This window comes from Macaca fascicularis, chromosome 2 (genome assembly GCF_037993035.2).
Source record: "Macaca fascicularis isolate 582-1 chromosome 2, T2T-MFA8v1.1".
NCBI classification, from domain to species: Eukaryota; Metazoa; Chordata; class Mammalia; order Primates; family Cercopithecidae; genus Macaca; species Macaca fascicularis.
The window spans coordinates 84,356,753-84,370,248 of NC_088376.1; the positions used below are offsets into that span (position 1 = coordinate 84,356,753).

The 13,496-nt window shown below is 38.1% G+C and overlaps 1 pseudogene; it reads right to left on the minus strand.

Moving 5' to 3' along the window:
- Positions 1-1,832: 1,832 nt before the first annotated feature.
- LOC123571858 (ATP synthase F(0) complex subunit C1, mitochondrial pseudogene) lies at positions 1,833-3,425 on the minus strand (annotated as a pseudogene).
- Positions 3,426-13,496: the final 10,071 nt, after the last annotated feature.

Genomic DNA, 13,496 nt, shown 5'->3' on the forward strand with positions numbered 1-13,496 from the left:
CTATCAAGAGGGCTTGTTCTTTCTGGAGGTCCTAGGAGAGAATTTGTTCCTTGCCTGTTTCAACTTTTGGAGGCTGCTGGTATTCCTTGGTTTGTGACTGTATCATTCCAATCTCTACTTCTGTCATACCACACCTCCTCTGCAGACAAATCTCTTACTGCCTCCCTCTTACTATAAGGACACTGGTGACTACATCAGGCCCACCTGGATAATCCAGGATAATTTCCCCATTGCAAGACCCATAACAATCACATCTACAAAGTTCCTTTCACCATCTAACATATTCGTAGGTGCCTGGGCTTGGATGTCAACGTATTTGGAGAATCATTACTCAGGGTATCACAGGCTTCCTGGCATTTGGTTAGAGTGGTGGAGGCATGTGTCATCATCGGTAGTCCAGTGCAGGATTGTTCACATGGTAGCACTTCTAGGGTTCAAAAAAGCAAATAGTTTTAAAATCTCTGCTTATGTTATTTTTCCTGTTGTCTCTCATTGACCAAAACAAATTGCATAGCTGAAACTAAAGTTAATGTGGGAAGATACTACCATCCAGTGGTGTGGATGCTGGAAGATGCGCACAAATGGGGACTCATTACTGCAACAGAGTAGTACAATGCAAACAAATTTCTAGAAAAACACAACTTAATGAAATAGAAATAGAAAACTTAAATGTTCCTGTAAACACCCAAGAAATATAATCCACATTTAAAATCATTCCTAAGGCCAGCTGCAGGGGCTTATGCCTGTAATCCCAGAACTTTGGGAGGCCAAGGTGGGTGGATCACTTGAGGTCAGGAGTTCAAGACCAGCCTGGCTGGCCATCATGGTAAAACCCCATCTCTACTAAAAATAAAAAAATTAGCTGGGCATGGTGGCAGCACCTGTAATTCCAGCTACTTGAGAGGCTGAGGCATGAGAATCACTTGAACCTGGAAGCCGAAGTTGCAGTGAGCCAAGACTGCCACTGTGCTCCAGCCTGTGTGACAGAGCGAGACTCTGTCTGAAAAAAAAAAAAAAGAATCATTTCTAAAAAGAAGCCATCAGGCCTAGATGGCTTCACTGGTGAATTCTATCAAATATTTAATAAAGAATTAATCTTACAAATTCTTACAGAGCCTAGTGAAAGGGAATACTTCCCAACTCATTTTTTGAATTCTGGATAACTTCAGACATTTTAAGAAAGGCTAATCTTATTTGTGAAAATACATGCAAAATTTCAAAGTAAAATATTAACAAAATCTTATTTAATAAGAATTATATATCATGACCAAGTTGGGCTTATGCTAGGAATGCAAGGTTATTTAACTTTAGATAATTCATCAGTATATTTTCATACTTAATAAAGGAAAAAATTACATTATCTCAATGGTCACAGAAAAAAATATGATAAATTCAACATCCATTATAATAAAACCTCTTTGCAAACTAGGAATAGAAAGGGACATCCTTATTCTAATAAAGGTTATCTACAAAAATACTATAACACACATATCTAATGATAAAAAATGGCAACATCTCCTTTGAGATCAGGAAGGAGAAAAGAGTACTTGTTCTACCACTTTCAATCAACATTTTGCTGCAGTCTCAAGCAGTGCAGTATTGCAAGAAAAAGATACGGCATGAGAATTAGAAAGGAAGAAAACCAATACTCTTATTATTCAGAGATGATATGATTGCTTGGTTAGAAAATTATAAATAATCTGGAGAAAACTTAGAGTAATTCTGAAACAAAATCAATATACAAATAGATACCAGCCACAAAGAAGTAAAAATTCTTTTTCCTAAAAGATACTTGTTACAATAGCATTAAAACCATTGAAATACTTAAGAATAAGTCTAATAAAAGATATACAAAATCTCTACAGAGAAGACTGTGGAACTTTATTTACAATAATTAAAGAAGACCTTAATTGATATGATTGTAAGGATTGGATGCCTCAGTGTTGAAAAATACCAGTTTTCCCCAAACTGAACAAATTCAAATAAGGCAAATAAAAATACCAACAGGCTATGTGTGTGTTGTGTGTGTGTCTCTGTGTGTGTGTGTATAAAACATGACTAATTGTTTCTAAAATATATATGGAAATACAAAGGGTCAAGAATAATGAGTACGGTTACAGAAGTGAAAGGATTTGTTTTATCAGATACAAGGTTTATTATAGAGCGGTAGTAATCAAAACAGTGCAGTGGTGGAAGTCTTGGTGTAGTGAACACAAATGAATTAGTAGATCATACTTGAAACCCCCAAACCGACATCATTATCATTGTAAAAATAGTGGGTGAAAAATAGCCTATGCAATAAATGGTGCTGAGAAAAACTGGTATCTTTTTTTTTTTTTAAAGAAACTTTGTGTTTAATGGTAAAAGCTTAGCAGACCCCAGCATCAGGAATGGCATGGAGTCGTAGCAGCAGGGATGGACAGGTGGCCCCCATGGAGCTTCACACGGTGAAGAGGATGTGGAAGGTGACCATCAAACAGAAGAGCCCCCCCATGGCCTCAGACAGGGTAAAACCCAGAATAGCATAGGAGAAGAGCTACTGCCTGAGAGACGGGTTCCTGGCATAGCCAATGATCAAGCTGCCAAACACAATTCCAATGCCAGCCACTGAACCAGCCACACCAACTGTGGCTGCCTCAGCACCGATAAACTTGGTTGCTGTGTCAATGTCCCAGGAGACAACAACAGTGGTCTGGAACTCCTGTCTGGCCACCTGGAGTTGGGAGCTGCTGTAGGAAGGCTGTTTAGATGAATTCTCTGGACTGTTCAAGAAGGAGGCAGACACAGGCCTGATTAGACCCCTGGTGCAAAGTGGATCTGAGCTGGAGAAATGAACAGTGCCCCAGTGGTCTGCATTTTTTCAGTCTCCCAGCTTTAGTCCTTGGTCTCAGCACTCAGCCAAAAATTGGTATCTTTATTTTAAAAAAGAAAGAAAATCTGTTCTTCACATTTTATGCAGATTTGAATTAAAAGAGAATTATAGACCTAAATATGAAAGGTAAAACTATGAAGATTTTACTAGATAACATAGGAGAGTACCTTAATCTGTCTGTGGTTAGAAAAGATTACTTACACATTTTTCCAAAAGTTAATTATAGAAGGAATGATTGATGTCTACATTAAAATTAAGATGTATGTGACTTTCCAGTCATGAAAAGACATCATTAAAAGACAAAGTCACAGAGTAGATGTTCACAATACATGTAACTGACAAAAGGACTCATATCCAGACTATATAAAAATCTAAAAAAAAAAAAAAAAAAAAAAAAAATCAGACATTCCTGTAGAAAAACAAGTACTTTGTAAGTGAAGGAATCCTCACTCTGCCTGTCCAAGGATTTGGGCAGCTGACACTTGTAATCCCAGTACTTTGGGAGGCTGAGGCAGGTGGATCACTTGAGGCCAGGAGTTCAAGACCAGCCTGGCCAACATGGTGAAACCCCATCTCTACCAAAAATACAAAAATTAGCCAGAGGTGGTGGCACGTGCCTGTAGTCCCAGCTACTCAAGAGGCTGAGGCAGGAGAACTGCTTGAACCCATGAGGTGAAGTTCACAGTGAGCCAAGATAGTGCCCCGGGCCACAGAGTGCAACTCTGTCAACAACAACAACAACAAGAACAACAACAAAAGTGAGGAAATCCAAAAGGCTAAAAAACTTATTTTAAAATGTTCAATCTAATCCATAATGCAGGATTGCAAATCAGATTCCATTGCACGTGCACCATCGTGGCTTAGCACAATGAAAAGCAAAGAGAAATTTCTTCTTTTACAAGACAAGAAGACGCTGTTGGTAGGAGTGTAAATTGTATAACTAAGTTATGTATAAAACACTTGGACATTAATCAATAAAGTTTAAGATATGCATACTTTGAAACCCAACAATTCTAATCCTTGATATTCATGCCAGATACATTTAGAAATATGAATACTAGGATCCATGTATAAGAATGTTCATTGTTGGTACTATATATAAAGGCCTGAAACCGGCCAGGTGTGGTGGCTAACACCTGTAATCTCAGCATTTTGGGAGGCCAAGGTGGGTAGATGACCTGAGGTCAGGATTTCGAGACCAGCCTGACCAACATGGTGAAACCCCATCTCTACTAAAAATACAAAAATACAAAAATTAGCCAGGCATGGTGGTGCAGGCCTGTAATTCCAGCTACTCGGGAGGCTGAGGCATGATAATCACTTGAACCCGGAAGGCAGAGATTGAAGTGAGGCAAGATCGTGCCACTGCACTCCAACCTGGGCGACAGAGTGGGACTCAAAAAAAAAAAAAGCCTGAAACTGGAAAGTCAGAAATTTATATCAATATTAGAATGGACTAACACACTATGTTATAATCAAACTTTGTTTTTTCCCAAATGTTTTACCTGTGTTAATTCAAGCTCCGCAAGAACCCTATGAGGTAAATATTCTTTAGGGGATGTTTGCCCTTGAGGCCGTATAACGATTAGCATCTTGGGGCACTGCATAGAAATAGTAACACATGTAAGAGTCTCATATTCGAAGGCAGATGAGAATTCTAGATCTTCCTGGGCTTTTGTCTTGTCCAAACCTAACTTCCTTGAGCCTTGTTATCTTCATGGAAGATCTCTACTATGTTATCAAAAATAGTCATCTTGTACCCAAAATAAAACCTCTTGCTTTGCCAAAGGCCTATCAAGTACCACCATAAATTGGGGTCCCACAGGGAAGAAATCAAGGGACAGGGGATCCAGGTGGAGAGGTCGTGGGCTCTGCTGGGCTTTTGAGGCTTCTTGAGGGTGAGTGTGGTGAAGGGAAAGTCAGGGTATGGAGAGCGAGGCTTCTCTGAGGGCTGAGCCAAGCCACACAGGGCCAATCCTCGGGCAGGCAGAGTGGAAAAGTAGGCCTTCTGCTCTTCTGAGTAGCGCTCCCGGGGTGTCACAGCATCCTGGTAAGTCCAGTGATGCCATTAATAAGTTTAGCAAGTTTCTAGAAACAAGTTAATAAGTAAAAATTATATTTCTATACCCCAGAAAAAATCAGAAGCTGTAACAAAAAAAAAAAAAAAAAAAAAAAAAAGGCAACCATTACAATGGACAATAGCAATGAAAAATATGAAATGCTAGAAATAATTCTAACGGAAAATTTGCAAGACTTTTATGGAGAAGATTAAAACCTTCTTAGAACACATTAAATGAGATCGAAGTAAATGGAGGATTCTTAGGAAATCTCCCAAATCGATTATATATCTTCAATAAAAATTTTAATTTATGAAACTAGCTGATTTTAAAATTCACCGCATAGAGCAAAAAGCCAAGGGTAGTTAACATATTCACAAAGAACAGGTGAAATAATTTGCTTTCCCAATTAAGGCTTATAAACAGCATGTTATTTGGTGCAAGGATAAATAAAGTGATATATTGATAAGTAAATTGATTTATTGAACAGAAATCAGTTTGTTATTATATAGAGAAGTTGTACATGACCAAATTTATATCCATTCTTACCTAGGAAAACACATGTGCACAAGCAAACATGTGCACAAAAATGTCCGCAGCAGCATTGCTTATAATATTCCCAAATTGAAACAACCCAAATGTCTATGAATAGGACAACTGATTGACACAGAGCCATGAAAATAAATGCTTTTTATCTACATGCAATAACATAATTTTAAGAACATACTGAGTGAAAAAGCAAATCAGAAAAATATCCATAGCATTATTTTATCTACATAAAATTTAAAACAAGCAAAACTGAGTTATTTAGGGATAGATCGCTCTAACACTCTAAAGATAAGTATGCTATTCCGGATAATAGTAACATCTTGGGCGAATGCGTGTAGGCAGAGAAATGCGGTCAGGGAAGAGCACAGAGGGGATGTCTAAGGTACTGGAAATGTTTAAGTTCCTAAACAAGATGGCGTGTACACGTGTACACGCCCTCAAATTAAAATGCACTCTTACCATTTATTAGTTTCTCATAACATTCTGATCTCTCTTCTGGATATTTTATGTTGTTTACTAATCTAGTTGTCTATTACCATTACAGTACTAAGTGGCTGTTTATTTTGTTATTCTCATAACTGTGCACTTTATATTTTAAGTTGTGTGTATTATATATTTTAAGTTGCGTGTATTATATATTTCAAAGTAGAATTTTTTAAAAATACAATAAAAGTTTATTTCTTTTCTTCTTTTTTTCAGATGGAGTCTCACTCTATCGCCCAGGCTGGAGTGCAGTGGCGCCATTTCGGCTCATTGCAATCTCCGACTCCTGGGTTCAAGCAATTCCTTGCCTGAGCCTCTCGAGTAGCTGGGATTACAGACGGCCGCCACCACGCCCGGCTAATTTTTTGTTTGTTTGTTTGTAGTTTTAGTAGAGACGGGGTTTCACCATCTTGGCCAGGCTGGTCTGGAACTTCTGATCTCGTGATCCACCCGCCTCGGCCTCCCAAAGTGCTGGGATTACAGGCGTGAGCCACCACGCCCGTGCCGGGCATATTTCTTTCACAAATTAGAGGTGGGTGGTCCAGGGCTGCTAGGGCTGCTTTGCCATTCTTAACAGACAATTTCCCTCTCAGCATCTGAAATGGCTGCAGAACTCTCACTCTTACCTCAACACCCCACAGAAGGAATACGAGGAAGGGCAAGGAAATGAATACATGCCCGAGTACTTTTGAAAAATCTCAAACTCGAACTTTTTAAAAGAAAAAATATCACCCAAATAAAACAGCAATAGAAGAAAATCACCTAAACATGATAAAGACTTTTTATAACAATGAACAGATAGCATAGTACATAATAAAATATCAACACCATTGCATTAGATTAAGAAAACGTTAAATTTACCCTCCATCACCACAACTATTTGGTTTTTTAAATTTTAGCTAAGTCCAATAATGCAAGGAAATTAAATAATTAATATATATATTTTAAAAAGAATAAGCAATAATGTTATTCTTTGCCGATAATGTGGCTATACATTTCAGAGACTTCCTAAAAATCTCATTGAATTAATATTCGACTGGTTACACAATAAATATACAAAAATCAAAAGCTTTCCTTCAACATAGAAATATCCAGTTAGCATTTGAAGACAAAAACTTAAACATTTAAAAATTAAAAAAACATTTTTACAATAGTTCTAAAGTATATGACTTGTCCCTTGGGATAAATTTAATGAAAGGATACAGGTACTATGGAAAAGGTCGTACCTTTTATTAAAGGTCGAGAATCAATCTTTAATGACTGTAGAGAATTATTTATCCTAGATGGGAATACCTAATATTTAAAATAGTTTTCCCCAAATTAATATATAAATTGACTGCATTTCCACTTATAATCTTATTTTTTGACTTTTCCACCTTTTTTTTTTTTTAATAGGTTGAAATGATTCTAAGGTTTATAGGGGAAAATAGCTGAGACCGGTCAAAATTCTTTTCTAACTTAATGAGGGAAGACTTGCCTTCTCAGGTATCAACACCTGAAAGCTACCATAGTTAAATCCACTTAGTACTGCAATGGTAATGGACAACTAGGTTAGTAAACGATATAAAAATATTCAGAAGAAAGATCAGAGTGTTATGAGAAACTAATAAATGGTAGGAGTGCATTTTAATTTGATGGCTAAGGATAGTTTATTTATAAATATGCTGGCATAGCATAATGGGCTCTCCATCTGGAAAAAAACAAAATTATATCTACAGTTCATATCATTTTGAAAATAAATTCAGTTTTAAAATATACAAGTATAAAATATAGAATGAAATTTAGGAAAATATTTTGTAACCTTGATGTGTTAGAAAAACTCAGAAGCAAAAAACGTCAAGATAGACGTGCTTAACTTCATAAAAAATAGCTTGTTTTTATATGGTGAAAAATTTCATATACTCAAAAGACCATAAAAAATTTTCAAGTTGTATGGCAAAGGGCATATATATTGAAAATACCTGGCTTGGTGCCATGGCGCACACCTGTAATCCCGGGACTTTGGAGGTCAAAGTGGGGATATCATGTGAGCTGACGAGTTCAAGACCAGCCTGGGCAACATGGAGATACCCTGTCTCTACAAAAATACAAAAATTAGTCGGGTGTGGTGGTGCACCTGTAGTCCCAGCTATTCAGGAGGCTGAGGCGGAAGAACTGCCTGAGTCAGGGAGGTCGAGGCTGTAGTGAGCTGAGATTGCACCACTGCACTCCAGCCTGGGTGATAGAATGCGCCCCCAGCCCCCCCAAAAAAACTCTTTTTTTTTTTTTTTTTAAATTTGAGACAGAATCTCACTCCAGTTGCCCAGAGTGGTCTTGAACTCCTGGACTCAAGCAATCTGCCCTTCTCGGCCTCCCAGAGTGCTGGGGTTACAGACATGAGCCACTGCACACAGCCAGTACCAAGGGATCTTATAAAATTATTTGCGAGGAAAGAACCAACAAAATTCCAGTGAAATAATGTGTAATGAAGTCTTATAAAATTTACTTTTAAATGTTAAAAATAATAAAATTTACTTTTATTATCATGTAAAATTTTTTAGCAGAGTAGCATAGGTTGGGTTGAAATAAGGCTGCCTGGGATTGAATTCCAGCTTCATCCATTGATAACTGGGTGACTTTGGAAAAGTTGCTTCACCTCTTTTTATATCAGTTTCGTCTACAAACTGGAGGTAATAATAGTGCCTCCTTCATAGGTGGACTGTGAAAATTCCACTTAGAACAGTGCCTGATACCCAGCTAGTGGTTAATAAATTATTTATCATTATTATAATTTTTAAAAAAATGAACTGGAGATGATACTAATAGTTGCTTATATCATTGTATACTATGAGAAGTGAAAGAGATGATCTATTTAAAGTATTTAATATGGTACATCACACATTGGTATGTAGTAATAATGTAATTGTTATTCTTATTTGTAAGAGTTTTTTTTTTTTTTGAGTCGGAGTTTTGCTCTTGTTGCCCAGGCTGGAGTGCAATGGCGAGATCTCGGCTCACTGCAACCTCCGCTTCCCAGGTTCAGATGACTCTCCTGCCTCAGCCTCCCTAGCAGCTGGGATTACAGGCATGTGCCAGCACGCCCGGCTAATTTTGTATTTTTAGTAGAGACGGGGTTTCTCCATATTGGTCAGGCTGGTATCGAACTCCCGACCTCACGTGATCCACCCGCCGTGGCCTCCCAAAGTGCTGGGATTACAGGCATGAGCCACCGCACCCGGCATGTAAATGTTAATTAGTGTTCTTATTGTTAAAAATTCAAAGTGGCAATACTTAGAACATTATGGTACTGGCACCAAAACAAACAAATTAACGGAATAGAATAGAAAGTTTAGAAAGAGACTTAATAATATACAAAAATTCAATTTATGACAAAGGTTTACTTCAAATCATTTTGGAAAGAAAACTATAGTATTGATAAATGAGGCTCAATTAGCCAACCCTCTGGGGAAAAATAACTTAGATCCATATGTCTCATCAAATACCAGGATAAATTCTAGATAGATTAAAATTTTTAATGTAAACACTAAAAATATAAGAAAGAAACAAAGGCAAATATTTATATAGTTTTGGGGAGCTTTTCTAAGCATGGCATCAAAGGCCATAAGTGAAAAAAGATATCTGAATATACAAAATAGATAACTTTTCATGTATTTTTGAAAATACCAAAATATATTTCAGTTGATACTGATTAGCCCCAGGGCTTAAAATTGGATGGAAAAAAAAATAAGATTTAGTTTTTTTTGAACATACCTATTTTTCATAATGAAAAAACAAAAGTGCTGTAAAGTGCCCTAAACAAAATCAAAAGGCAAATGAAGAGCTGGAAAATATTGGTAACATCTCTAACAGTCAAAGTCAAATGTCATATTTAATACATAAAGCTGTTGTATCAAGATATAAATATGATGAATGGACAAGTCATTAGCAGGCAATTCATCAAGAGCTACCAATAAATATATGAGGACCTTCAACATTACGAGTAAACAAGCAAATACAAAAAAGTAAGATGCCATTTTAAAAATCACATAGGCAGATAACAAAAAGAATGATGCAGCATTGTCAAAGGTATGCTTTTACAGAATGCTTGGGCTATAAACATTCTGGTGCATCATTTTATCAGAATCTTTCAATGAAACAAACATATCCTTTAATCCAGTCAATCTCCTAGAAACTGATTCCTATGCAAATAGACAAATGTATGTAGTTGTATTGCAGAGTAGTCAATACAAAGATGTTTTACGTCCTTTAACAGGGAATTGGTTATTTAAGTTGTGATACATTCATGCCATGGCATCTACACAGCCATTACAAATGATATTGTAAATAAAGATTTATAGACCTGGAAAGATGTTCATTACCTATTGTTACACAAAGAAAACAGATTATAAAGTGGTATATAGAATACGGTGACATTTTTGCTAAAAGTAATGCATATAAATAAGAGAAAGTCTAAAGGGAGATAGACCAAAATTGTAGCAGTTGTTATCAATGAATGGCACCAAGGGTGATTTTTAAAAATCTTTCTTCTTTCCTCTATTGTCTGAGTTTTAAAATGATGAACAGGTTATCTATCTATCTATCTATCTATCTATCTATCTATCTATCTATCTATCCATCCATCTATCCATCCATCCATCCATCTCCAGTGGGGGGAGCAGAGAATCTTATGTTGTTGTTGCTTCTGCCTATCTTTATTGGTCCCCCATTACGCTATAATCCACTGCTATTTGACTTCTGTATTTACTTCTCCATGAAAACGAGTTTTCCAGAGTTACCAATGACTTCCTGTTGTCAAATCTAATAAACACTTTTCAGTTCTCGTCTATTGGACCCTCTGGTTCTGTCTTGTAAGCCATCCCCTCCTTTTCTAAAACACGTTTCTCCTTTTTTCTTGAAACAGTCTCGCTGTCTCGCCCAGGCTAAAGTGCAGAGACGCGACCTTGGCTTACTTCAGCCTCAACTTTCTGGGTTCAAGCAATTCTCCCACCTCAGTCTCAGGAGTAGTGGGAATTACAGGAGCATGCCACCACATCCGGATATATTTTGTATTTTTTTTTGTAGACACAGGGTTTTGCCGTGTTACCCTGGCTGGCCTCGAGCTTCTGGGCTCAAGTGATCCACTTGCCTTGGCCTCCCAGTGTGCTGGGATTACAGGAGTGAGCCACCCCTTCTGGCCTCTTTTTTCCTTTGGGTCCTCTGTGTGATGGCTAATTTTAGGTGTCAACTTGACTGAATTAAGGAATATCTAAAGAACCAGCAAAGCATTGCTATTAGGTGTGTGAGAGGGTGTTTCCAGGGGCCATTGGCATTTGAGTCAGTGGACTGAGTATAGGAGATCCACCCTCAATGTGTGTAGGCTAAGAGCCCTGATAGAACAAAGAGATTATTTGGTCTCCCTCTCTCAGAGCTGGTACACACTCTTCTGCCCTTGGTCATCAGAGCTCGAGCCTTTGGACTACGAGACCTACACCAGTACCCCCTTCTTCCTCGTCACCACCTCCTGGGTTTCAGACCTTTGATCTTGGACTGAGAATTACACCATCAGCTTCCATGGTTCTAAAGCTATAGAACTTGGACTGAATTGAGCCACACTACGGAAATTCCGGGGTCTCCAGTTTGCAGACTGCCAATTCCCCTAAGTCTCTCTCTCTCTTTCTTTCTCTCTCTCTCCTCTCTCTCTAGGTATTCATCCATCCCTCCCTCCATTCATCCTATTGGTCATCTCTCTAGAGAACCCTGTCTAATCCACTGTCACCACTTTTTTCCTGCATATTGAGCCACAACTCAGTGTATTTCACAAAATCTTTTGCTCACCCCTTTCATGCAGATGCTCCCCAAATGTCCATCTTTCCTCTTCATTTCTTTGCATATTACACATTTACGCCATGTATGTATATGTGTGTAAAACTGCCACAGGATATCATCCCCTTGGTTTAAAATGTGGATTCAAAGACCCACATACCCTATAAAAAACTTGTATCTAGGATATAGAAAGAACTCATACAAATCCAAGAGACGAACACTCTTCCTTCATTTCTTCAATACCATTCTCCTTTAAAAAAATTATTATTATTATTTTTATGGAGACAGGGTCTCACTATATTGCCCAGGTTGGTCTTGAACTCCTGGGTTCAAGTAATGCCTCCTGCCTTGACCTACCAAAGTGCTAGGATTACAGGCGCGAACCACCATGCCCGGCTATTTTGTTTCTGTATGGCTTTCTATAAATGGTATCCCCATCTGCTGTACCACCTGAGTCAGATATCTGAGAATTCTCCTAGGCCTGGGCTTATCTTTCTTCCTTATTCCTCATAGCCAAGGTGTTGATTCCACATCGTAAAAGATTTTGTGAATGAATAATCCATTTCCTTATCTCCATTTTCATTACCACACCTTATTTCATGTACACATGACTTTATCCTGGATTTATCTGGTAACCTTCATTCTTAAACTGGGTTCCACAAAAGCAGAATCTGGAACAAAGACTTGTGTTAGGTTTATTTGGAGATTGTTTATCCTGAGGAGTTGAAGTGAAGAAACAGACAGAAGGAATGCCAACACAGTTTTGCTATATCGGGTTGGCCACTACCACAACCCAGTGTTGCTGAGTCCTGTGGGAACTTTTCATCTGGTGTGTGAAAGGGAGAAGCATTGATCACTCAGCTTCCAGCCCAGTTGTTCAAGAGCGGTCCAATAATAGTAAGTCCCTGGCAATTCCGGATTGTACTGGCATTAATGCCCAGAGGTACTGATGCTCCAAAGCCTCAGAAATTCCTGGGACAGGAGTGAGACGTGGTGGCACACCTTCCAGCAGTGGCTCCAGTAGGAAGAGGTGGGGCTGAGAGGGTTTAAAGCGGCCCATAATACATGTCTGATTTACCTTCCAACTGATCGTCCTGCCCTCCTTCTGCTAGCCACTTTTTATAGCCACAATAATCTTCTTAAAACAAAGTGATTTTATTATTTTTCTGCTTGAAGTGTTTCGATGTCCCTTTTAGAGACCTTCAGAAAAACATACTCTCCTTAGCACATCATAGAAGCCCTCCCTTTATTATCTGGCCCTTTTCTACCTCCCTGAAAGTAGGACTTGTCCATACAAACCCTTCCCAGCTCTTTATCTGTGCTGTACCCTCTACCTAGAGTGACCTTCCTCTCCTTTTTTGCTTACTATTTTCTCCTTATTTGCAAGCCTTACTTGATGCTCTACTCTTCTTCCCAGGCTGAGTTGGTTCCCTCCTGTGTGTTCCAAGAGCACCCTGTGTTTATGATCATCATAGAATTTATTACATTCCATTACATTTTTGTCTGATTTATCTGTTAGACTAGATTGTCAACTCCTAATACGGAACCTGACAAATAGTAGGTGATCAATACCTGTTGACATTGTTTCACTATCTATTGCAAAGCTGTATACAGGAAAAAGTGAACCAAGTTTATCACTAAAATGAAGAATAACCACCTTCAATGTATGCTTAAACATCATTGCGGTTTTAGTCCCTCCAGAAGGTGTTAATCTAACATCTTCCTGTAACATG